This window comes from Pinus tabuliformis, chromosome X, assembly GCF_031772625.1.
Source record: "Pinus tabuliformis cultivar Carrire ecotype Pingquan chromosome X, CPIR1, whole genome shotgun sequence".
NCBI classification, from domain to species: domain Eukaryota; kingdom Viridiplantae; phylum Streptophyta; class Pinopsida; order Pinales; family Pinaceae; genus Pinus; species Pinus tabuliformis.
In genome coordinates this window covers 487,387,466-487,413,016 of record NC_142308.1, presented here as the reverse complement: position 1 = coordinate 487,413,016, position 25,551 = coordinate 487,387,466, and the positions used below count along the sequence as shown (strand labels likewise).

Below are 25,551 nucleotides of genomic sequence, written 5' to 3'. Positions count from 1 at the left end.
GGTGATGCTCAGTGTGGAGTATTACTAGAGCACAGTCCTCGCTAAGAGGGAGTGTTGATTTGGGGTAGCATCGGATGTGCTTTAGCAATGAAAATTGGTGAAGAGGTTAAAGTGCATGAGATCTCTATGACCCAGGAATGGTTTGGGCAGATTCTACCTGGTTTAGGAGATATTAAAATAATTAATATTTTTAATGGAGTTCCTAAGTCTAAACTTAGGAAAAATAAAATATTAATGGGTATTAATATAAACTGGGTTAGAAGGTTCTAAAAGACATGGATCAAGCCAAATCTAATCTTAGCCGTTAATTAGAGATGTAATCTCGCTTGTTGAAGGACCAACAAGAAAAGTAAAAGAGCAGGCTTGAGGGTCAGTTGGAGAACACACCAGAGTAATCAATGATTCGATTTACTAGAGCGGGGTTTGCTAAGTAAAGTCGAATTAGTGATCAGTTTGCAGCGAGGGGCAGTGAGTATTGGACAAAGAGGCAAAGATAGTGCTGAGAGACTAGCGCAAAGGCAGACACAGAAGCCAGAGCAGGCCACGCAGAGGCTAGCTAAGACAGCGCAGAGGTCAGAGGGCCTTCCTCATCCACACAGAGGGCAATAGGAGTGACGCAGAAGGCCGTAGAGGCTGCACAGTGCCTTAGAGGGTTGACACATAGGGTTTGAAGCTGACACAGTACTTCAGTGGTGCTGGAGAGGGTTTCGTGGGGCAGATTTTCTGAATATCTGCTTCCGAATAGAGAGGTGTTACTGCCGGTTATTTTTCTTTGTCGGGTGAGCCAGTTTGGCACCCATTTGTACTCGAGGATAGACTACATAATAAAATAAACCCTCAGAATTGTTGCACCGGTTTTCCCAAGTTTGGTTTTTCCGGGGACGAGTTGTCCAAAAATAACGGTGTCACTTGTGTGTTTGCTATTCTTTCAGCTGTTGATCTGTAGATGGTTGAGACTGTATTGTGTTTATTTCGATGTTTATATGTTTAAATAACTTGTTTGTAATTAACAAGTAGGAGAAATAAACCTGAAGAATACAGATACAATTTCTAATGGTTAGACTTAGAAATTTCAACACAAAGCAATGCCTCCACATCCTCATCCCTTCTTGAGAGTGCATTTGCAACAACATTTTGCTTGCCTTTTTTGTAGATGATTTCAAAGTCATAATGCAACATTTTTGTGACCCATTTTTGTTGCTCTTCTGAAGATGATGTTTGTTCCAAGAAGTATTTATGACTATCATAATCCGTTTTTACCTTGAAGTGTTTTCCAATTAGGTAAGAGTGCCATTGGTTCAGGGCATGTAGTATTGCCAACATTTCCTTCTCATAAATAGGTTTGTGTAAATATTTTCCCTTGATTGGAGAACTTTCAAGAGTAATGGGTTTTCCTTTTTGCATTAAAACAAGACCAATTCCATTTCCTGAGACTTCACATTCCACAATAAAGGTTTTTGTGAAGTTTGGTGTAGCTAAGACCGGAGCTTGGCACATTGCCTCTTTAAGATGTTCAAAGGCCTTAGTTGCTTCTGGAGTCCAAAAAAATGCATCTTTCTTTAGTAATGTTGTTAGAGGTGCTGCTATTTTCCCATAATTCTTAACAAACTTGCGATAATACCTTGTCAACCTGAGGAATCCTCGAAGATGCCTCAAGGTCTTGGGGATTTTCCAGTCCTTGACAGCTTGAATTTTGTTAGGGTCTACCTTAACACCCTCATGAGATACAATATGACCCAAATATTCCACTTCTTGTACCCCAAAGAAACATTTGGAGGGTTTTGCATACAATTGTTTCTCCTCCAATAGTTTGAGCACCCTATCAACATGTTGAACATGATCTTTCCAATACTTGCTATAGATTAATATATCATCAAAAAATACTAACACAAATTTTCTAAGGAAGCGTTTGAAAGTGGAATTCATCAGACCTTGAAATGTAGAAGGTGCATAGTAAGGCCAAAAGGCATGACCAAAAATCTATAATGACCTTCATGAGTTATAAATGCTGTTTTCAAAATGTCTTTTGTCCTCACTCTAATTTGATGATATCCTGAAAGAAGATCCAACTTGGTGAATTAATTACTCCATGTTGTTCATCCAACGATTCATCAATGATAGGAATGGGAAATTTATCTTTAATAGTGAGCTTGTTGAGCTCTCTATAATCCAGACACATACACCATGATCCATCCTTCTTGTGTACCACTACTACTGAAGAAGAGAAAGAACTTTGGCTAGGTTGAATTATACCTGCTTCTAGCATTTTTGCAACCATGTATTCAATTTCAATGTTCTGGGCATAAGGATATCTATAAGACCTAATGTTTGGAGGAGCACTTCTTGAAATCAAGTGAATAGCATGATCATGATCGCGAATAGGTGGAAGACCTTTGGGAGTCTCAAAGACCTTGGAATGATAGTCAAGGAATCTTTGGATATTTGGAGAAATGGATGACTTAGATGTTTGAACATGTAGTGAGCTTAATTGCATAATTACCCCTAATTGTTCCTTCTTCAAAAGCTTTGTCATGCCATTAGAGATGACTATCTTCCCAGGTTTTCTTGTGATACCTTTTAATTCAACTTCCTTTCTTTCCTAAAAAAATTTCAAGAGACATTCTTGAAGATTAAAAGCTATCATCCCCAAAGATTGTAATCATTGGACTTCTAATACAACATCAACACCACTCATTGGAATGGAAAGCATCGGACTATTCAATACATATTCGCCCATGCTTAAATTGATATTATGGCATTTCCCTGAGCAATTTATAGTTCCTCCATTTGCAACCATCACTTAACACTTGGTGCTGAATATAGAAAGCAATTCAAATCCTTGGCTACAATGAAAAAAATTATGGGTATTACCTGAATCAATCAATACTATTGCCTTTTTCTTCTTCATATATCCTCCTATCTTGAGAGTTTGAGGAGTGGTAATTCCCGCTAATGCATTACAAGATATGGTCAGATTAATTTCTTCTTTTTCAACCCCTAAGGTTGGTTCTTAGTGTATATCTTTTTCTTTTCTTCCTCCTCTTCACAATCTATGTAAAATAATTTCTTCTCGGCACATTTATGACCTCTAGTGTATTTGCTATCACAACTGTAATAAAGGCCTTTTACTCTTTTTTCCTCTAGCTGTTGTGGTGTCAACCTTGTAGGTGTGGGAAGCTAGGAGCGACAACACTTCCATCTTTATAGTTGTGAGTGGTAGACCTCTTTGTGGCCATAATTTTGCTTTCAACTTTTCTTGCCACCCTGAATGCATTCTCCAATGACTTAGGTTCCTAAAGGCGAACTTCATGTTGGATGTTAACCTTTAAGGTCCGTATGAAGACATCAATCACATGCTCTTCTAGAATATAAGTTACCTTGTCTTTCAATATTTGGAAGTCATCTATGTGATCCCCAACTGAACCCTTTTGTTTGAGATTTATCAATTGGCTAAAGAAGGTATTGGTCTTTGTATCCTCATAATGTGCTATCGATTCCACCGTAAAAATTGTCCAAGTGACAAGTGATTTATGAGAGAAAAACCATTGATACCACACAAACTCACTGGGTTCTAAATATAAAGATGCAATGCGTACCTTTTGTGTGCGGGCAGCGCTGGGAGGATTTTCGTGGGGCAGATTGGGTGATGAGCCAGATAGGGTGACATGGTCCCTATCAAAGTGACACAGAGAAGTGGAAGCTGCAATTGTTGCTGTGGGATCATTCATCAGGTGATTAATCAGCCAGAATATCTGTCTCCGAGGAGAGGTACTACTGCCGAGGGCATTCTCTGTTGGGTGAGCCATTTCTGGCACCCTAGTTGTATTATGAAAACTGCATAATAATAAAACCCTCTGAATAGCTGCACCGGTTTTCCCGCATTGGGTTTTTCTGAGGACATTGGTCCAAAAATAATGGTGTCATTTGTGTGCTTGTTTTCTTTCAATTGATGATCTGTAGATGTTGATACTGTACTTGTGTTTATTTTCAGTATTTACATGGTAAATAACTTGTTAAATAATTAAACAAGTAGGAAGAAATAAACCAGATAGTACAGGAAGAATTTCTAACGGGTTAAAATTAGAAATTCCAACATTACGACCCCTGGTTGCATGGACCCTTTAGACTGACAACGATGTTAGTGCATGAATTGGAATGCTCCTGTGGCTCCGTACGCATATGTAAAGGCGCTACATATGTTGGGACTTCAGTATGGAAATACAAGTTATAAAGCCAGAGATGGGGCTTGCACCATTGTTTATGGAGGGTTTCCCTCTAGCACTTGGCATTACGCCTCTGCACAACTCCTTCCCGACACTGTTTTTTATATATATAAAGAACGTTGTCTCTCTTGAGCTTAAATGGGATTTCAATCCATTCCAGCCAATAATACATAAATGGAATACATGCTTCCCGTGAACACTTTCCATAATGTAGGGCCTGCCTGTGAGAATCTTTTTAACACAAGATCAGTCAATTAAACTGAGACATGATACATCTCTTACCCTCATGCAATTAGATTGGATTTCAAGCTCGCAACTAGACACAAAGGTTAGCCATTTTTCATCAATCACACAAGAATCATCATTTCTCATTTTTCCTGTAGGAAATGAACCTTTCCTCATTAATTCACACAAACATGGCATTCTTTATCATTGACACAAAGATTAAACCATTTATACAGGAAATGAGCCACTCCTCATTAATCCCACAAGAAAATAACTTTTCCTACTATTGACACAAATAATAAACATTTCCCAAAACCATGCAGGAAATAACATTCCTTTCACACAGGAGATGACATTCCTCAGCATTAGCATGAGCATTCTAACAGTACATTAAACATGTACACAATATTCACATGCACAGGAACTTAAGTAAGCACTTATCTTACCATCCTCATACTGACTTGCACGCACATAAACATGTTTATATATATCACTATCTCCCCCAAGCTTTACCATTACATATCCAGATCTGTTATTCACATTGTTTCTATACAAGAACTTAATCACCACAGAGATTACAAATCTGCTGTATTCAGGCCGTTATTCTGAGTTTAAGCTTATGAAATAAACACGGGAACTAGACCATTCCTCAAGAATTTCACCAGAGATGAGCATTACAGGAAATTACATTCCTTAGCATTAACATATGCATTTTACCATTAATTAGAAAATACACAGGACATCAACATTCTATATTCATATAGGAAATAAGCATTCCTCACATTCATAATGACATTTAAATAGCATAGCAAGCATACATATGGAATTCACTTGCACATAGAGCAAATAATCAGTTATCTTATGGTGAAGGACCTGACAACTGAGATTGGGACTCTAACTCTCCACCCAACCTCAGATTTCCCTGCACTGCAACCTGTCTTCCATCCATTCACCTCCGAGCTAGATTTAGAGCTTGAGGAGCTTAGAGGTTAATGCTAAAGGAGCCTAGAGCACCTATGTTTCAAATCTTTCCTTAAAGATGCCAATGGTCTTAAGATAATAAAAGAACCCAGAAAAGGGATTTCTGGGGTTCATCTCCCCTTTATCCAAGGGACCACTGACAAAATTGCTAGGATCCTAAAGAAGCACAAGGTTCCTTCAACCTTTACACCCCTAAAAAAAATTTGGAGCTCCCTAAGATCAGTCAAAGACCTGGTGGATCCTAAGGATACAAAAGGTGTGTATATAATCCCATGTTCTTGTGGGACCCCCTGCATTGGTGAAACTGGCTGCTCAATTAATCAAAGGATTTATGAGCATGCAGCTGACATCAAACATGGTAGGACTCGCTCCTCAGCATTGGCAGAACATGCTGAAAAGACAAAACACCACATCTGTATTGAAGAGGCCCAGGTCATTGCAAGGATTGATCATTTCCATCACTGAAAGTTCAGGGAAGCCTTAGAGATTGAAAGGAGGCCTAATAACCTTAATAGAGAAGATGACTGGAAAATCAATAACTATTGGATCCCCACCCTTTCTTCTTAAGGGCTTAAGGTTTTTGGTCCTTGCATTTCCTTTGGTTTGACTCTTCCTAATTGTCTTGGCTTCATTTTGTTTGTTCTTTTATTAATTATTATTATTATTAGTTAATCACTGTTGTTATTTATCCTTTTTATTTATATTATAATTTCCTAATTTTTTAATTTCCTCTATTTATTATAATTCTCATTGAATCTTTTAATTTTGTATTCAAATTTACATTGGATTGATTTACACATATATGTATATATGTATATATTTTAGTTTTATTATTTTCTCCATTGTTTTAGTAGAATTATTGATAATTTTCTAAAGTATTAATTTAATTTTAGTGTCTTTCTAATTTTAAATTTTTTTTTTTTTGGGTTGAATTTTGGAATTTTGATAATTGATTCATATATATATATATATATATAATTTCTATTTGGTCCAATTCCTCTCATTGTTTACTAGTCTAGTTTATCCTTTCTTTAAAATACTTTATAGTTATTTGATTTTTATATATTTTTAATGTTTTAGTTAGTTTTTATTTCTTGACTTTGTTATATCCTTTTTATTTTTATTATTTTGATATTTGTATTTAATTTTGTCCTTATGATTCTATTGTTAGGTTTGCTTTTAATAATATAATTCTTCTTTATTCTTATTTTTCTATTTATATATTTTTAATTTAATTTTTTGATTATTTTGAACAATTAGTTATTCTTTAGTATTTTTTAGTCAACATATGAACGTTATATTCTAAATGTTTGAATGATTGTTCTTCATCACTTTCATTATTTATTCTCATGCCTAGATTAGACTCCCATCTTAGTCTTGACGATGAACCAGACTGGGTGGTTTGAAACACGTAGACTCAACAAATATAATGTAATCTCTACCGAAAGTTTTCTAATATACAAAATATGGATCACAAAACCCTGAATTCAGAAATATACAAGGGTTATGCAAGTAAAATATTTATAAAATTATTTACAAATCTAAAAAGGCTATTTCGATGGAATATGAGTACAACTCAGTTCCATGATTAGCAAATAATAGCTCTATGTTTAGCAAATCTATTCAATTAAGCACTTTAGAATAAGAGAAATAGATGAAGATTAATAAGCTTTTTTCCAAAGCAATGACTAAGAAGTTCCTGCAACACTCGTTAGATAAATCTTTGGGAAGAGACAAAGTAGGCTCTTCGATCTGTCTTGGGAGTTGGTTGGTCCAACCAAAGACTTCCCCTCACGCCCAAGATCTGAAAGTGATTGATCTCTACACACTTAAAATACAATTGTTAAATCACAAGGGTCAAATAACAAAATTGAAACCAAAGATCTAGAGATACCTGCTAGATCTATTAAATTCCAAATTGATTCTTTAACCCAAAAATTAATCCAAGATACCTATGCAAATAGTTAGTCCACAAATGGCTAGTGAAATAACAATATATCAATTTAGATCCAATAGAGAATTAAGAGCATTATTCAAAATACATTACCATAGAGGAAAGAAGAGAAACACCACCATGAATGAACCCCAAAGACTTGTGCTTTTATTATTCAGGAAAAAATACGAATTCCAGCAGAGCTTTGCTATTCTAGAGCTTGATTACATCATCCAAAGATTTTACAATGAGGAGCATAAGCTTCCTTATATAGAAAAAATGAGAGATCTAGATCCCTATCCAAGTGAAAACGGATAGGTGCACAAAGTTGACTTGATCCCGGAGAAAAACGACTAGTTGAAAGGTTGATCCATGTCAAATTAATCTCGACCCTTGATTGCCTTGAGAAAAAAATCGATCTCCTTGATGATGAGCTAGAGTTGACCAAAAAATAATTTTTCTAATTCCTTTTCTCGAAAATCCCTCATTCAATTTAACCACCTCGGTCCACTAATTCAATTTTCCTCAAAAAATCGATTTTTCTTGGTAATTAAACCCTTTTTTTTTCTATCCCGATGAATTTTTCTAGGACTTTTCTTCGCTTGATTTGTGGAGATTCCTTTCTTGGAAAGTGCACATTCCTTTTTAAATATTTTTCACTTGGAGAGAATTTTATTTTTCTCTCATTTTTATTTTTTTACAATTTCCGACTAATTATTTTGTCATTTTTGCCGGAAAATAGAAAATATGACTCTAGGGGTATAAACATATTTTTCCACCCTCAAAGTGTGTCTAAATAGAAATTTTAGGCGATGAGGTCTAATTATGATTACTCATACCACCTATAACTTTTATAGACAACACCTTTTTACATTTTTACATCAAATATTACATAAAAATCCCGTTTAGAAGGGGAAATTTGACAATTAAAAATTGACCCCTAGACACAACCAAATTCTGCGAAACTTTAGACATGATCTAGTATGGTAATTTACATTGAATCTATACACTAGGAATCACTGAACTTTGAAGACTTCACCATCAAACCCCACTCTAGCTTTGGGGTATGTTTGGGAGAAAAACTCAACCAATTATTTGCAATTGAAAAACACAAATAATTACTCGAGGAATAAAAACTCCCTAGAGTGAAACTCTCTAGCAAAAATTCTTAAGCTTACCTAAGTGTGTTACATGGCTTTATAAACATACTAGAATCATTTTTACATAATGGCCCACAGGGCTGCAGGATTTGGATTACATTTGAAAACCAAACTCTGTAGATAATGATGAAATCTAAAAAAATTATGACTGCTCTGACATGTGTTCTACTCATGGGGTAGTTGACACTTGGTGGTCAACAGGTTCAAGGATGACAATAATGAGGGATGCCCACATATTGGGTGCATAGATGTAGGAGGGAACAGTCGCAGATACATGAGTTACTTTGGCCTTTGTTTTTCCACTCCTCTTTATTTTCCTTTTGCCTTTTCTTGTTTTTTCTTTGTATTACTGCTCGGGGCTCCAGGAAATGAGAGCATGCTATGTATGATGTGAAGTAGTTATTACCCCCTTAAGGTGGGGCAATTCATCGCCCACCAGGGGTTGGGATGTGCATGGGTTCCTTGATGATGTGGGGGCACTCATGGGGCCCTAGGAACTAGGGTGATGGCCATGATAAGGGGTAGAGCTCATGTTTGGCTTTTGCCCACGCACTATATTAAATGTCCCGACCATCTTTTGAATTTTATAATATTATTTTTCTTTTGTTTTTTGCTTATGACCATGATATGTTTTTAAATTTATTTTAGCTACGTCAACCTCCGGGGAAACATTTCTAGGCCCGACCTAGATATGTGGACAAGGGACCTTGTGGACCTAGTGGTCATGTGGACCCAAAGAAGGAAAATGATGAAAAAGGGCTTGCATTGTGCAAAGGGGAGTGAAAATTTGGAACAGGAAAATGGGACCATGCTACCAAAGTCGAGGTTTCCTAAGTAGTGCCCTTCCTAAAACCATAAGTCAATAGGGGATATCCCATGGGACTAGGATTGAGGAATAACCCCCCATTTAAGGTGAGGGAAAAAACCATGGTCAAAGCCCTTCCTTCTTCCAAGTCACCTAATAATCCATGCCCCAGATGCCCAAGAGAAACAAGCATAAGCACCTGATTGTACAATGAAAAACATACATTTTGGGTTGGATTGCCCACCTTTTAACATATGCTCTCGATAGATGGGTGGGGGACATATGACTATTGTAGGGAGCGGAGATCAGGTGGCACAATATATCGGCTACATCGGTGGCTATCAGGGGGCTATTGGCTGCCTGCTGAAGAGATATCTAGGAGAAAAATTCTCCTATGGGGTCACCCACTTTTGGTGGGTAACAAGTCCATTGAAGGCTATGCATGCTGTCTTGTTCTAGAAGAAGCGCAGTGTCATGATGAGGTACACTCGCATAAATATAAGGGTTTGGTAACTTAAATTCCCTTTCAAATTTCTGAATTTGTTGAGGAGTCTTATGATGAATTGGAGAGGACAAACTTTGTAGAGATACCGTTGGAAGGTGAAGAATTTTCAGATGTTCTCAATGCTCATTCCCTCGTGTGAGGGGGAACATGGCAACCAAAAGGATGAGGATTTGAGCACTCTTTTTTGATTGGAAGGCATAGATGGGATTTGGATCATTGGTTTCCTTATGAAGGTCCCATCTATGATGTCACAAACAGTAAGAGCTCAATGAAGAAAAATATGATCTGCAATACTCCACTTCCAAGATGACGCTTCAAGCCTAATCTTTGACGATCTTGGAAAGCTAAGCATGGTTGAGGTATGTGAAGTATTTTTCATGGTGAATGAGCAGCCATGTGTCTCAATCAGTGAGGCTGATTTAGCGCAGCATAAGGAACATTTTCATGGTAATAAAAATGCAGAATTTATTTAACCATTAATGTTTTCACCTCTTCCCCAATTTGTGTAAAATGTCAGTAAGAGAACGTGTTCTTGACGCTTCAATTTCTTTGGGACAGCATTGTTTTTAATCTTTGATTTATTGCAGAAATTTTCAGCCTCCCAAAAGAGAGCAGCAACCCTAAATTATGAACTTGTGTGTGTTTTCAAATCTTATATTTTATATGCTTGTTTGATAGAGTGGCAGCAAAGATTTGTTTGCAGGATTATCTTGGAGTCACGCTCTAATTCTTTTTTGTTTGAGGGCATTTGGTGCAATTTTAACAGCAGCAAGGGAGGGAGAGTATTGGATTTTTCAGATCAGTCTTTGAGGATGCTTTGTGCAAGTCCTTGTTATGATGGTTTACTAAAAGGAGGGTTGTCTTATTCTTCCAATATATTAGCCCTTCTTGATATTGGATAGAGCATACTTGTAGCAGTACATGCAAACCTTGTTATGATCTTAGTGTTCTTGATGAGACTCTAGAATGGTTACATTGGCTGTATAATTTCAGTTAGCATGTACATCTTCCTATGTTAGAGTAGGTTAGGAATAATAATCTCGAGTCCTGTTTGAGATTTTTCTTTCCGTTGAAAGATTGCACTGTAAGTTTTAGTCACGGTGAAACTTTCCTCTTGTTTCTGGCCTGGATTGCCTGGAATTGGCCAAACTATATCTTAATTCTGCAATCATAATTCTCCTCCCCATTTTTTGCCTCCTAATAAATCCCAAGAGGATCAGTCAATTTGTTTAGATCTACTGTAGTTTGACTGCTTTGCAGACTTTAGTCTTGTCTAGGTTTTCCTTATAGATAACAGAACTATGGTGCACAGGTTTGAGCATAACCCTATGTTTGACAATTAATAAAGTATATCTAGATCTTCAACTTGACTGTGAAAAAGGAAGCACCTGACATCATGGAAGATTATTATTAATTTACATGGTTGAATTTGTTTCATTGTTTTAGAAAATGTGGCAGTTCTGCATGCTAATCACACTATACAAGTGTCATGAGTCGTGACAAGGAAATTATACACGATTTGAGTAAGCCTTATGTAATATTCTAACTAGGGAAATACAGTGTAATATCAAAACACGAACTAGCTACAACAAACAAATAAACATGCAATCTGAAAACTCCACAAGAACAACAAAGTTAGAAAACTGTTGAGCAGAAATTATAGAGCCGAGAGATTTTATTGAATATCCAATGAGAAGCTGAGTACAAAATATAGTGGAATGTGTGCACCTAGGCTTGCTAAAGCAAGCACACAAAACCCAAGTGAGAATGAAGAAAACTCCACGCTAAAATGGCTCACTGGCTGTACGCTCTGCCCAGAAATTTACTGCTGCTGCTGCTGGAGGCAAACTGATATTTGAGGCCTCAAATCTGCTCCAAAAATTCTGAAAAATTAGGACAATGCTCTCCAACCCCGGACCAACAAAACCCAAAAAGATTTTGGGCTAATTCCAACCTCCTAAAATTACCCAAAAATCAAGTGAAATCACCAACTGCCCAACTCTATGTCCCACCAGAAAATCTACAACTGCTCCACCCAAAATCCTCCACAAAAATAACTGAGAAACCACTGAAAGATAGCACTGAAATGATAGAGTGAAATTCCAGCTATTTCCCGGCACAAGGTTGCAACAATTGCTTCAACAAAAACGGCCCAGAAAACCCCTGCGCAGGCCCTAAGGAAGAATAATACGGCCCACACAAATGCAACAGTCTCGGGCTCTGAAACTCCACAAGGAAAGTCGTCCTCCTCCAAGTGAAATTCCTGCAAATTCTCAAGGCAAATTTCCCTGGCAATCTCTTCCTCCAAGCAACTCTACTTCTGCTACTGTGTCCTTTGAAAATTTCGTCCCACCTATTACAGAGATGAAATGGATCACAAAATGTAGGAAAAGAAGTATCCAATCAACTCCAAATTTCTCTTCTAGAGTGGCACTCTCGGTTCACCAAAAGAGAGTTGGGATTCTCCACTTGGAAATCCCTGTGCTAAGCAGCACTGGTTGACTTAGCTCAACAACTTAAGCAAACCTTCCAATTTAGAAATGAAATGCCAAAACCAGAATGATCAAAATGAGGCTCTAACCTTCCTTTTATTTTTGCTTTCCCTTCCTCATACCATGGTTCAATTTCTTTCACACTATGATTTGATACCATGGTTTGATTCTTCCCATGGGTCGATTTCCATGCTTGGTAATCTCCACAACTTAACTTCACTTTAATTTTTCTTCTTTTCCTAAGTCCCAACCATTGCCTTTTCTTCAAAATTTATTAAATATCTCCGCAACTTATTTCTCCTAATTTTATTTATCTAAATATATATATTAATCGCCAAAATTGCAAAATTGGGAATTTCCTTGTCAAATTTTTTAATTGGGGACATGACAATCCTCCTGTCCCAAATGTTGCTAGTCCTCAAGCAACTGTAGTGCCGGATGCTACAAATATGTTCTCCCTCCCAAGTGGCATCTTTTTCAGGCAAATCCTTCCACTTGACAAGGAATTCTCTAATGGTCTTGCTCCTCAACTTCCTTTCCCTCTCCTGTAAAATGGCCTCTAGTGTCAAAATCAAATGCCCCTCATCATCTAATGGTGGTAACTCAGTGGCAGCCGTCACTTGTTGTCCCAAAGCCTTTTTCAAGCAAGAGACATGGAATACATTATGCACCCTGCTTCCTGGTGGAAGCTCCAACTCATAAGCTACCTCTCCCACTCATCGGATCACCCTATATGGCCCATAAAAACAAGGTTGAAGCTTCTCAGCTCCCTTATGCTTCAGTGTGGATTGCTTGTATGGTTGCAATCTCAGGAAAACCAAATCTCCTACCTCAAAATGTCTCTCTATTTTTCCCCTCTTTGCATCTAACTTCTGCTAGTTTTGTGCCATTTGCAAGTTATCTTTGAGTGCTCTAAGGATATCTTGGCTCTCTTATATCCAATCCTTAGCCCCTGGAGCTCTGCTATCTCCAAAAACAATATTAGCAAAATTCAGTGCATCATAACCATATAAAGCACGAAAGGGTGTCATACCTATGGACATATGGTATGATACTCCCCAAGGTGCAACCACTTCATCCATGCTCTTTCCTGTCCAGTCACATAGTTGCACAGATATCCGTCCAACCACTTATTCACTATCTCTGTCTGCCCATCTGTCTGAGGCTGTTTGTTAGTGCTCGGAGTCAGCGCCGTGCCCACAAGGAGAAATAACTCTTGCCGAAATCTACCCATAAATTTGGCATCCCTGTCACTAACAATCGTCTTAGGCAACCTCTGCAGCCTAAACACCTCCCAAAAAAACAACTTGGCCACTTGTGAGGCTGAGTATCGAGCTGGAATAGCGAAAAAGTGCGCAAACTTCATCAGCCTGTCAACAACCACATAGATACAATCTCTCCCTTATACTGTTGGAAATCCTATGATAAAATCCATCGATATGCTCTCCAACTTCCTCTCAGGAATAGGAAGAGGCTGTTGCAATCTAGTTGGGTGTGCTTGCTCTCCCTTGTTCCTCTGGCATGTATCACACTCCCTAACATGCTTCAGAACATCCTCCTTAAGACTCCTACAAGTGAAGTGCTCCCTAATGGCCCTGTAAGTCTTGTAGAATCCCTGATGCCCTGCCAAAGGTGAGTCATGAGCTGCGTGCAGGATCTTCTCCCTCAACTGTGAACCTGGTACCAAATAAATCCTGTCTTTGTAGTAGATAACATCATCCATCACTCGGTACCTATCATCCCCATGAGTACCATCCAAGATCTCACATGCCTGCTGATCCTTGGAGTACTCCACCAAAAGCTACGCCTTCCAATCCTATGTGATATCCATTAAAGAAAGCGTCACGGGCCTCCATGATAATGCATCAGCTACTATGTTCTGCTTTCCCTTGACATACTCAATCTCAAAATCACAGGCTTGGATCTTACTAACACATTTATGCTGCCTCTCTTGCAAGTTCTGTTACTCCAAGAAAAATTGAAGACTATTCTGATTAGTCTTAACCTTCAACCTGTTCCCTACTAAGTATTTCTGAAACTTAGCCAACACATGCATGATTGCTAGCATCTCTTTATCATATATGGGATACAATCTCTCATATGGCTGAAGTTTTCGACTCTCAAAGGCTATGGGGTGACCTCCCTGTGAGAAAACTACTCCAATACCTTCTTTCGATGCAACACACTCCAAAACAAACGAGAGTGAAAAATATGGAAGGGCCAAGACTGACAACTACTCATCACCCTCTTGAGGCGCTCAAAAGCCTCCTGCGCCACATCAATCCACTCAAAATCTCCTTTCCTTTTCAAATCTGTGAGGGGTGTTGTTAGCTAGGAAAATCCTTCACGAACCTCCTTTAATAAGTACAGATGCCCACGAATCCCCTCAACTCTGTCACAATCTTGGGCGTAGGCCAATCCAAGATGGCCCTAATCTTCTCTTGATGCATCCATACTCCATCCGCCCCAATCACATGTCCAAGATATTGTGAAAATTTCTAACAAAAAATTCCACTGCAGTAACTAATTTATTTCTCCTACTTATTTTCCACAACAAGTTATTTACGAAACACTTCAGTAAACATTAAAATAAATTCTACTACAGTTATCACATAATTACATAGAGAAAATAACAGTGATATACAAGCACAAGAATCATTCACACCAACACAGTTGTTTTTGGACAATTGTCCCCGGAAAAACCCAATTCGGGAAAACCGGTGCAACATATAGAGGGTTTGTATTATTAAGCAGATTTCTGAATACAACTAGGGTGTCAAATCCGGCTCACCCAATAGAGAATAAACCCAACAAAAGTACCTCTATCCAGAGATAGATGAACAAACCCCACAGGTGGCTGAACTGTTCCAAGTGTTGGGCAGCAATCGTTGCTCCAAGCTCTGCGTTGGAACTGCGTCACCTCCTCTAGGAGCTGTGTCACTGCGACACTGCGTCAGAGCTCTCCCTCTGCGTCACTGCATCAATCCTCTCTCTCTGCGTCACTGTGTAAGAGCTCTCCCTCTGTGTCACTGCGTCACTGCGACACTGTGTCTGTACGTCAGAGCTCTCCCTCTGCATCACTGCGTCAGAGCTCTCCCTCTTCCTTCACCCTGCAACTCTCCCTCTAAAATCAAATTCCTTCTCCTTGAGAATCGATTTCCCTCGGGTTACTGAGTATTTGCCCGGTGTGTCTCCAAATGACTCTCAAGTCTTATCTTATACTTTTCTTGTTGATGAATCAACGACCGAGATCAAGTCTCTAATCAACATCTAAGATTAAAACAAACTTGATCCTCGTCTCTTAGAAGCTTCTCTCCCATATCTTTATTAATACCCATTAATGTTTTTATTTTCCTAAGTTTAGACTTAGGAACACATTAAAAATATTAATTATTTTAATAACTCCTCATCTGAGTGGAATTTCTCCAAATGATTTCTGGGTCTTGGAGATCTCATGTGTTCTAGTCCCTCCACAAAATTTCAGAGCTAGAGCACATCCGATGCTACTCAAAATCAACACTCCCTCATAGCTAGGAATGTGCTCTAGCAATACTTCCCAATCGAAACATCACACTGATCCAAAACATTGGTCCTCTGCACTGTTGATGATCGGCCAACTGCTCCTCATCCAATGCGCTGCTGCAACCTGTACTGTTGCCCATGACACTGCAATTGTCACTGCTACATATGTACTGCAGCTCCCTCTGAATATGCTGCATCATGTTGCCCATAGCACTGCCACTGCTAACTGCTGCACTGCAACTCCTTATACTATCTGCTTCTGCTACTGGAACAGATTCTTCACCATCCCCATCTTCTCCCTGAAGTAAACAAACTTTGTTCTCCCTAGAGCCTTGGTGAGAATGTCTGCCACCTGTTCTCCTGTTGGGGTGTACCTCAACTGTACTGCCCCTCGTTGGACAGTGTCTGATAAAGTGACACCTGATATCAATGTGCTTCGACTGATCATGAAAGACTGGATTCTCAAAGAGCTTGATGCAACTCTGATTATCACATAAAATACTGGTCGCTTCCATCTTTCTCCTGAATAGATTCACAAGCAATTTCCTAAGCCATATGGCTTTGCACAAAGCTGTGCTAGCTGCCATATATTCAGCTTCAGCTGAGCTTAGAGCCACAGATTTCTGTTTCCTACTACACCAGGAGGTCATTCTTGATCCAATGTTGAAACAGTACCCAGTGGTACTTTTCCGATCTACTGAACTTCCAGCCCAATCTGCGTCAGTGAACCCACTCAACCTGATGTCATTGCCTTGGGTGTACATTAGTCCATGCTCGACTGTTCCTCATATATATCTGAGAACATGCTTGGCTGTTGCCCAGTGCACCCTCTTTGGTTCCACCATGAACTGACTGAGGGTGTTGACAGCGTAACAAATGTTCGGCTTGGTATTGACCAGATACATCAGGGACCCTATGAGCTGCCTGTACAAGGTGGGATCGACTTCTTTATCTTCAGATGCATCAATCTTCTTCCAATTGGTGATCATTGGAGTAGCCATAGGTCTACAGTCCTGCATTCTGAACCTTTTCAAAATCTCTGTAGCGTATCTCCCTTGCCCAAGGAAAACTTCACCCTTCTGCTGCCAAACTTCCAATCCCAGGAAATAATGCATCCGTCCCAAATCCTTCATGTCGAATTTTGTGGCTAGGTTCTCTTTGCAATCTTTGATGAGCCTGGATGAGCCTGTCATAAAGAGATCACCCACATATAAAACTAGGATTAGAGGCTCATTCTCTATAACCAGATAGTAGAGGTTAGGATCTGCGTCACTCTTGACGAATCCCATCTTCTGCAAGTAGCCATCAATTGTTGGAAATAATACTGAGAGGGGGGGTGAATCAGTATTATCAAGTTCTTTTAATAAATCTTCCTTATTTATACTTTGAATTATTTTTGTATGTCAGTACCATAAAATAATGAGCATGAACAAGAAAAACAGATAGTCACACCAAAGAACACCAGATATAAGGTGGAAACCCAATGTGGGTGAAAACCACCTGCTGCAATATGTCTCTATCTTCTTTCAAATTAGAAACTCCTTTTACAATGATTTTGTACTGGTGCAGTCCTTTACTAGTACGCAGGCTGCAACCTGTAGAGAGCTACAACTCTCTCTCGTTTTCCAGTCTCTCTTGGAAGGGAGTTACAACCCCCTACTTCTTTTCTTTCAAGGATCACTTTTCATAAATTTTCAAACTGGATCCATAAACATCAAGTGATCATCAAGTACAAGTAAATCACCCAGTCAACTGCAGTAACAAGATCAATAGTAACAGTAAACAAAATCCAGAACACCTTATCAACAGAGAAAGGTCAGTCAAATAAATGCCTTAATACAGATCCGCAGTTTTTCTTTATCTGGCATGCGTTGCTACGCACTTCACCTCATGCACCTCTGCGTATCCCCGCACAGAGCCTTGAACTGCACTGCGTATCCACGCACTGTGCCTTTAAATGCGCCGCGTACCTATACTGTGCCCCCGCACCCACTGCTTCTATCGCGCCGCGTACTTTCACTGTGCCTCCGCAGTCACTGCTTCTATCGCGCCGCGTACTTTCACTGTGCCTCCGCAGTTACTTCTTCTATCGCGCCGCGTACTTTCACTGTGTCCCCGCACCTGCGGCTTCTGTCGCACAGCGTACCTCCGCGCTTCTGCTTTCTCTTCACTGCGAACCACCGCACCTGGACTTCTGTCGCGCTGCGTACCCACGCACTGCGCCTTCTTCTGCTATGCGTACCCCCGCACTTGCACCGTTAATCACCTGCGAACCTCTGATTAGGGCCAAATTGGCAGTCCACCAGTGTGCCACAGATAGTCAGATGCCCAGATCTGATCATGCGCCCGAGAGATCACACTTCATAGATTCACTTTCAACTTCACTTTTATATAGATCAAGCTTTTAAACCGATAACCCAATATTTCAGATCTTAAGATATTCAATTTGCAAAAGATACCTTGGCCAAGTGATCTCCTTCCCTATTTATAGTCAAGCCCTCATTCACACCATGGGACAAAACCATCAAATAACCAAAACAAGGGATCCAAACCGGGACTAAATTAGATCCTATATCACGGGCCAAAACCATAGGATCATGAACGACGGGCTAAATACCACGGGCCATACATAAGAAACCCCATATGAGCGCGCTTCTCTGCCTTGAAGTGAGTGAATTGGGGGACCGCACCTTCTGAACGGGTAACTTGCGGGTATGACCGCATTTCCTACACGGTGTACCTGCGGGTACGCACGCTTTTCACTGAGCACATGCGGACCTCTTAATTTTTATCATTTTGAGAGCCTGATCAGAGTTTTGCCACCTGTATGAGTTGCCATCAAGTACAACACATGAACCATAGAGCCAAACCAGAAATCATAATGCCAACAATCTCCCCCTTTGGACTTGATGGCAACCTCAAGATTCTCCACGTCATTCTCCCCCTTTGACATCAAGGGCAAAGGGTTATACTCCCCCTGAGAACATGCTCCCCCTGATTATAGACCAGATCTGCAAAAGAATGATCACCAAACACCATAAATGAACATGAAAGAGATAGAGACATATTGCAGCGATATTTGGATCAACATCCATGATCTCCTTTTGTACTTTTACCATAATGCCAACAATGCATTATATGCTCCCTCTGAACCTGTGCCATCAAATGTGTACCCCATATGATCCTCACATACAACAACAGATGAGATTCAACAACAAGATGATGCATCAACAACCCCCAGCTTTTGCCTGAGGTATTCAAAGGCCTCCCTGGGTAATGGTTTGGTGAGTATATCAGCGACCTGTTCCTTAGAAGGAACATACTCCAACTTGACCTTTTGTTCAAGCACTTGTTCCCGGAGAAAGTGATACTTGATTGGTATGTGCTTGGTCTTTGAATGCATGACTGGGTTCTTTGAAATACTGATTGCACTTGTATTATCACATAAGATGGAGATAGGTGGTGTGCAAGTGATTTGAAAATCCTGCAAGGTCTGCATCATCCAAAGGAGTTGAGTGCAGGAAGATGCAGCAGCAACATATTCCGCTTCAGCTGTAGACAAGGCAATCGAACTCTGTTTCTTGCTGAACCAAGATACTAATCTGGAACCCATAAAGAATGCACCACCACTTGTGCTCTTCCTGTCATCCACGCTTCCGGCCCAATCTGCATCTGTATAAGCATGAAGTGTGAGATCTGTATCTCTAGGATACCATAAGCCATAGTTTTGAGTTCCTTGAAGATATTTGAAGATTCTCTTCACTGCCTGAAGATGAGTTTCCTTTGGATTAGCCTGAAATCTTCCAACTATTCCCACTGCATGCATGATGTCTGGTCGGGTACCTGTCAAATAAAGTAGACTTCCAATCATAGATCTGTAGGTTGGTTGATGCACTGCTGCTGATTCATCATTTGCACTGAGGCTACATCCTGTGACCATGGGTGTACATACTGGTTTTGCATCTTCCATGCCATATTTCTTCAAAATCTGCTTGAGATACTTGATTTGAGACAAAAAAATCCCTCCTTTTTGTTGGATTTGCAAACCAAGAAAATATGTCAGTTCTCCCAGCAAGGACATTTCGAATTCTTTCTGCATCACCAAGGCAAAGCTTTGACTCATAGCTTCTTCGTTGCTGCCAAAGATAATGTCATCTACATACACAACAAGTATTAGCAATTTGTCATTTTCAACTTTTATATAAAGATTGCTATCTGCTGATCCTTTTGAAAAGCCTTGTTGATGAAGATATTTGTCCAAACGATAGTACCAAGCCCTTGGAGCTTGTTTGAGACCATAGAGAGCCTTTTTCAATCTGCATACAAGATTTGGATTATTTCCAAGAATGAAACCATCTGGCTGCTCAATGTATACTTCTTCTTCTAAGTCTCCATTCAGAAAGGCTGATTTCACGTCCATTTGAAATACTTTGAAGTTTTGAAAGCTTGAGAGAGCAAGGAACATTCGGATGACCTCAAGTCTTGCAACAGGAGCAAAAGTTTCTTCAAAATCTATTCCTTCTTGCTGCGCATACCCTTTACAAACAAGTCTGGCCTTGTTTCTAATTACTTCTCCATTTTCATTCAACTTATTTTTGAAGACCCATTTTGTCCCTATAACATTCTTATCCTTTGGTCTAGGAACCAACTCCCAAGTGTTGTTCTTTTTGATCTGCTCAAGTTCTTCATCCATTTCTTTGACCCAACATTCATCTTTGCATGCCTCTTTCACATTTTGTGGTTCAGTAGAAGAGAGTAATGCCAAATAGCTTGAAGCTTCTGCAATTGTTCTTGTTTGTACACCTGCTTCTTTCTGCCCCAAAATCTGAGATTCTGGATGATTCTTCTGAACATACCTGGATGGAGTCTTCTCTTCTATCCTTATCTGCTCCTCTGGTGCTTCTTGAGGTTCTTCTTCTTCATCATTCTGTCTTTGAGGGTAGTCTTCATCTTCTTCGATATTTTCATGATTTACTTGCCTAGGAATGTATCCCTTCTCATCAACCACTACATCGATGCTGTCAACAATTCTTCCAAGTCTTTTATTGTAGCACTTATATGCTTTGCTGTGTGGAGAATAACCAAGAAGAATGCCTTCATCTGCTCTAGGTTCAAGTTTGCCAAGTTGCTCATCAGTATTCTTAATATAGCATTTGCTCCCAAAGATTTTGAAGTGCTTTACCGAAGGAGTCTCACCATACCAGAGCTCATGAGGGGTTTGAATGCTGTTCACCCGGACATTTGTTTTGTTGAGAATAACAACCGCAGCATATGCAGCTTCACCCCAGAAAGTTGCGGGAGTTCCAGACTCATCAAGCATAACATGAGCCATTTGTTGGACTGTTCTGTTCATTCTTTCCACCACTCCATTTTGCTGAGGAGTTCTAGCTATAGAGAATTCTCTTCTTATCCCATGTTCTTCACAGAAATCGAAAAATTCATTTGAGGTAAACTCCCCACCTTTGTCGGACCTAAGGCACTTAATTTTGTATCCTGATTCATTTTCAACCAAGGCTTTAAAGGATTTGAATTTTTCGAGTGCTTCATCTTTGTGCTTCATAAGTCCGAACCAGACAAACCTGGAGAAATCGTCAATGAATAATATCAAGTATTCTTCTCCTCGAGGTGTCCTTTTCCTAAATGGACCACATACATCTGTATGTACTAGCTCAAGAGGCATGCTAGCTGATCCTTCCTTCTCCGGAAAGTTAGTTCTGGTTTGCTTTCCAAACTGACATGATTTGCATATGGTGTTGTCTGGAATTTTGATATCTGGAAGACCACGAACTGCCTGATATTTGCATGCTTTCCTTATTTGTGAAAAGCTTAGATGCCCCAACCTCCGGTGCCATAACCAGTGTTCATCATCCTTGCTCAAATAGCATTGTTGTTGTCCTTCTTCAAATATGTATAGATTATTTGGAGTTCTTTTACCTTTGATCACTGTTTCACCTGTATCAAGATCACGAACAAGACATCCATTTGATCTAAATATCACCTCGGTTCCTTGATCACACATCTGGCTGACACTCAGAAGATTATGCTTCAATCCATCAACATACAAAACATTTCCAGCTTTGACCTTTTCTTTTAACTGAGCAGTGCTTTTTCCTTTTATAGCTGCAGGAGTATCATTTCCAAAAGAAACTTTCTTTCCCTTTTCTAAAGCAGAATATGATTCAAGTTTTTCTTTATCACCTGTCATATGCTTCGAACATCCACTGTCAATGTACCATAGATTTTCCTGTCCCTCTGCATAAAATGCTATCCCACATCTTTCTGTTTGTGGTTCCTTTATTCTCTATGTTTTGGTGCTTGAGGCTTGTTCCTTTGTCTGTTGATACCTGCTCCTGCATTCAGAATCTTCATGACCAAAGTTATTGCAAATAGAACATTCAACTTCATTTTCAAGGGCCGAAAAGTTGTTATAGGTCCTTTTTGTAATCCCGGTCATACTTCTTTGTTTTTGAGCTTCTCTAGTCATGATTGTTTTATATGCAACACATTGAGCTGCTTTGTGACCAAAGTTATGGCAAGAGAAGCATTGTCCATTGAAGAAACTTCTACGGTTATCAAATCTTCCGGCCAAATGATTGTAATTTCTATTGTCATCCATTCTTGAAGCAAATTGAGAGAATTTTACCTGTGGTTGGTTGTAGCTTTTGTTCATCCTTAAGACGGATTGCCCCTGGTTTACCTGATAGTCTTTGTTTGTTCTTGATGTAATTCGTCCCTGTTTTACCTGGTGATCTCCATTGTGCGTTTGCTCATTCCTTCTTGCTGCATCAAGATAACTCTTTGAGGTGGATGGTTGAGAAGTTTTTCCATTATACCCCAGACCTGTCTTGTTTAGTGGAGAACGCTGTACATTGATGATCTCATCCAGAGTTTTAGATCCTTTGACAAACTTAAGATTAATAGCCTTTGTTTTCTCAATCTCTTTTCTAAGACCAACAATTTCACCTTCTAACTTTTCAAGATATTTTTCTTTTTCATCAATTTGAAATTGTAGAGTATCAATGATCATATTGTTTTCTTCTATACATGTCTTGAGTCTAGAAATTTCTTCATAAAAGCTATCCACATCTATAGCATCCATGTAATCATCATCTTCAAATGCCATTAAAAGTTTATAGTCATTACCTCGTTCATCTTCATCACTATTTGATAGACCATCACTATCTTCATGAGTGTAGTAGCTTTTCTTATTTGCATTCTGTTTCTTGTTCCATCTAGCAGGTTCCTTTCCTTTGTCAATCTTATCCTTATGAGGACATTTCGCAGCATAATGACCTACTCTTCCACAAGCAAAACATTTAAAAGGTAACTTACCTCTGAACCTTCCAGTACCCCGTTGAAGATTTCTGACAAAATTTGATTCTTCTTCTTCTTCTGGCACGTGACTTGCTTCATAGTAGTCTCCTTTGCCTGAAGCCTTGAAAGCGGCTTCTCTCCTGTCTGATGGACCTCCCTTTCTCATTTCATAAGCAGTTAGAATTCCGTGTAGCTGAGACATAGTAAGGGTTCGTAGATTTTCCTTTTCTTCTATTGCAGACACTTTAGATTCAAACTTGGGGGACAATGATCTTAGAACTTTTTCAACCACAATAGCCTCTTTTATTTCTTCACCCAAGTTTTTCATGCAATTAACAATCTCGTCTACCCGAAGGAAATAGTTAGCCACACTTTCATCATTATACATTTTGAGATTCTCATACTGAATCCTGAGGGTTTGAAGTTTAGCACGCTTTACCTGTTCATTTCCTTCGTAGCTCAAGACAATCTTGTCCCATATTTCTTTTGCGGATTTATATTGCATAACCTTCACGAATTCTGTTTGAGATAAGCATCCCAGCAGAGTATTGACTGCTTTAGCATTTGTTTCATATTTCTTTTTTTCGGCCAGATCTGTAGGAGTAGCTGAAGGAAAAGTGTAGCCTGTATCTATGATATCCCAAACTTCTGTACCAAGAGATTGAAGATAGGCAGTAACTCTTACCTTCCAATAATTGAAGTTTGTCCCATCAAAAATTGGTGGCTTGATTGATGCTTCCCTCTCGTAGTTGCTCATGATGAATGATCTTCCTTCAAGCGATCAAGCTTCTCTGAAGGACCTGCTCTGATACCAATTGTTGGAAATAATACTGAGAGGGGGGGTGAATCAGTATTATCAAGTTCTTTTAATAAATCTTCCTTATTTATACTTTGAATTATTTTTGTATGTCAGTACCATAAAATAATGAGCATGAACAAGAAAAACAGATAGTCACACCAAAGAACACCAGATATAAGGTGGAAACCCAATGTGGGTGAAAACCACCTGCTGCAATATGTCTCTATCTTCTTTCAAATTAGAAACTCCTTTTGCAATGATTTTGTACTGGTGCAGTCCTTTACTAGTACGCAGGCTGCAACCTGCAGAGAGCTACAACTCTCTCGTTTTCCAGTCTCTCCTGGAAGGGAGCTACAACCCCCTACTTCTTTTCTTTCAAGGATCACTTTTCATAAATTTTCAAACTGGATCCATAAACATCAAGTGATCATCAAGTACAAGTAAATCACCCAGTCAACTGCAGTAACAAGATCAATAGTAACAATAAACAAAATCCAGAACACCTTATCAACAGAGAAATGTCAGTCAAATAAATGCCTTAATACAGATCCGCAGTTTTTCTTTATCTGGCATGCGTTGCTACGCACTTCACCTCATGCACCTCTGCGTATCCCCGCACAGAGCCTTGAACTGCAATGCGTATCCACGCACTGTGCCTTTAAATGCGCCATGTACCTATACTGTGCCCCCGCACCCACTGCTTCTATCGCGCCGCGTACTTTCACTGTGCCTCCACAGTCACTGCTTCTATCGCGCCGCGTACTTTCACTATGCCTCCGCAGTTACTTCTTCTATCGCGCCGCGTACTTTCACTGTGTCCCCGCACCTGCGGCTTCTGTCACACAGCGTACCTCCGCACTTCTGCTTTCTCTTCACTGCGAACCACCGCACCTGGACTTCTGTCGCGCTGCGTACCTACGCACTGCGCCTTCTTCTGCTATGCGTACCCCCGCACTTGCACCGTTAATCACCTGCGAACCTCTGATTAGGGCCAAATTGGCAGTCCATCAGTGTGCCACAGATAGTCAGATGCCCAGATCTGATCATGCACCCGAGAGATCACACTTCATAGATTCACTTTCAATTTCACTTTTATATAGATCAAGCTTTTAAACCGATAACCCAATATTTCAGATCTTAAGATATTCAATTTGCAAAAGATACCTTGGCCAAGTGATCTCCTTCCTTATTTATAGTCAAGCCCTCATTCACACCATGGGACAAAACCATCAAATAACCAAAACAAGGGATCCAAACCGGGGCTAAATTAGATCCTATACCATGGGCCAAAACCATAGGATCATGAATGACGGGCTAAATACCACGGGCCATAAATAAGAAACCCCATATGAGCGCGCTTCTCTGCCTTGAAGTGAGTGAACTGGGGGACCGCACCTTCTAAATGGGTAACCTGCGGGTATGACCGCATTTCCTACACGACGTACCTGCGGGTACGCACGCTTTTCACTGAGCACATGCGAACCTCTTAATTTTTATCATTTTGAGAGCCTGATCAGAGTTTTGCCACCTGTATGAGTTGCCATCAAGTACAACACATGAACCATAGAGCCAAACCAGAAATCATAATGCCA

General features: G+C 39.6%; 1 protein-coding gene across 1 annotated transcript in view; it reads left to right on the top strand.

The window, feature by feature from the left end:
• LOC149140797 (bifunctional purple acid phosphatase 26-like) overlaps nt 1–25,551 on the top strand; it is a 260,481-nt gene that overhangs the window by 26,121 nt on the left and 208,809 nt on the right. The gene's annotated exons all lie outside the window — the stretch shown is intronic.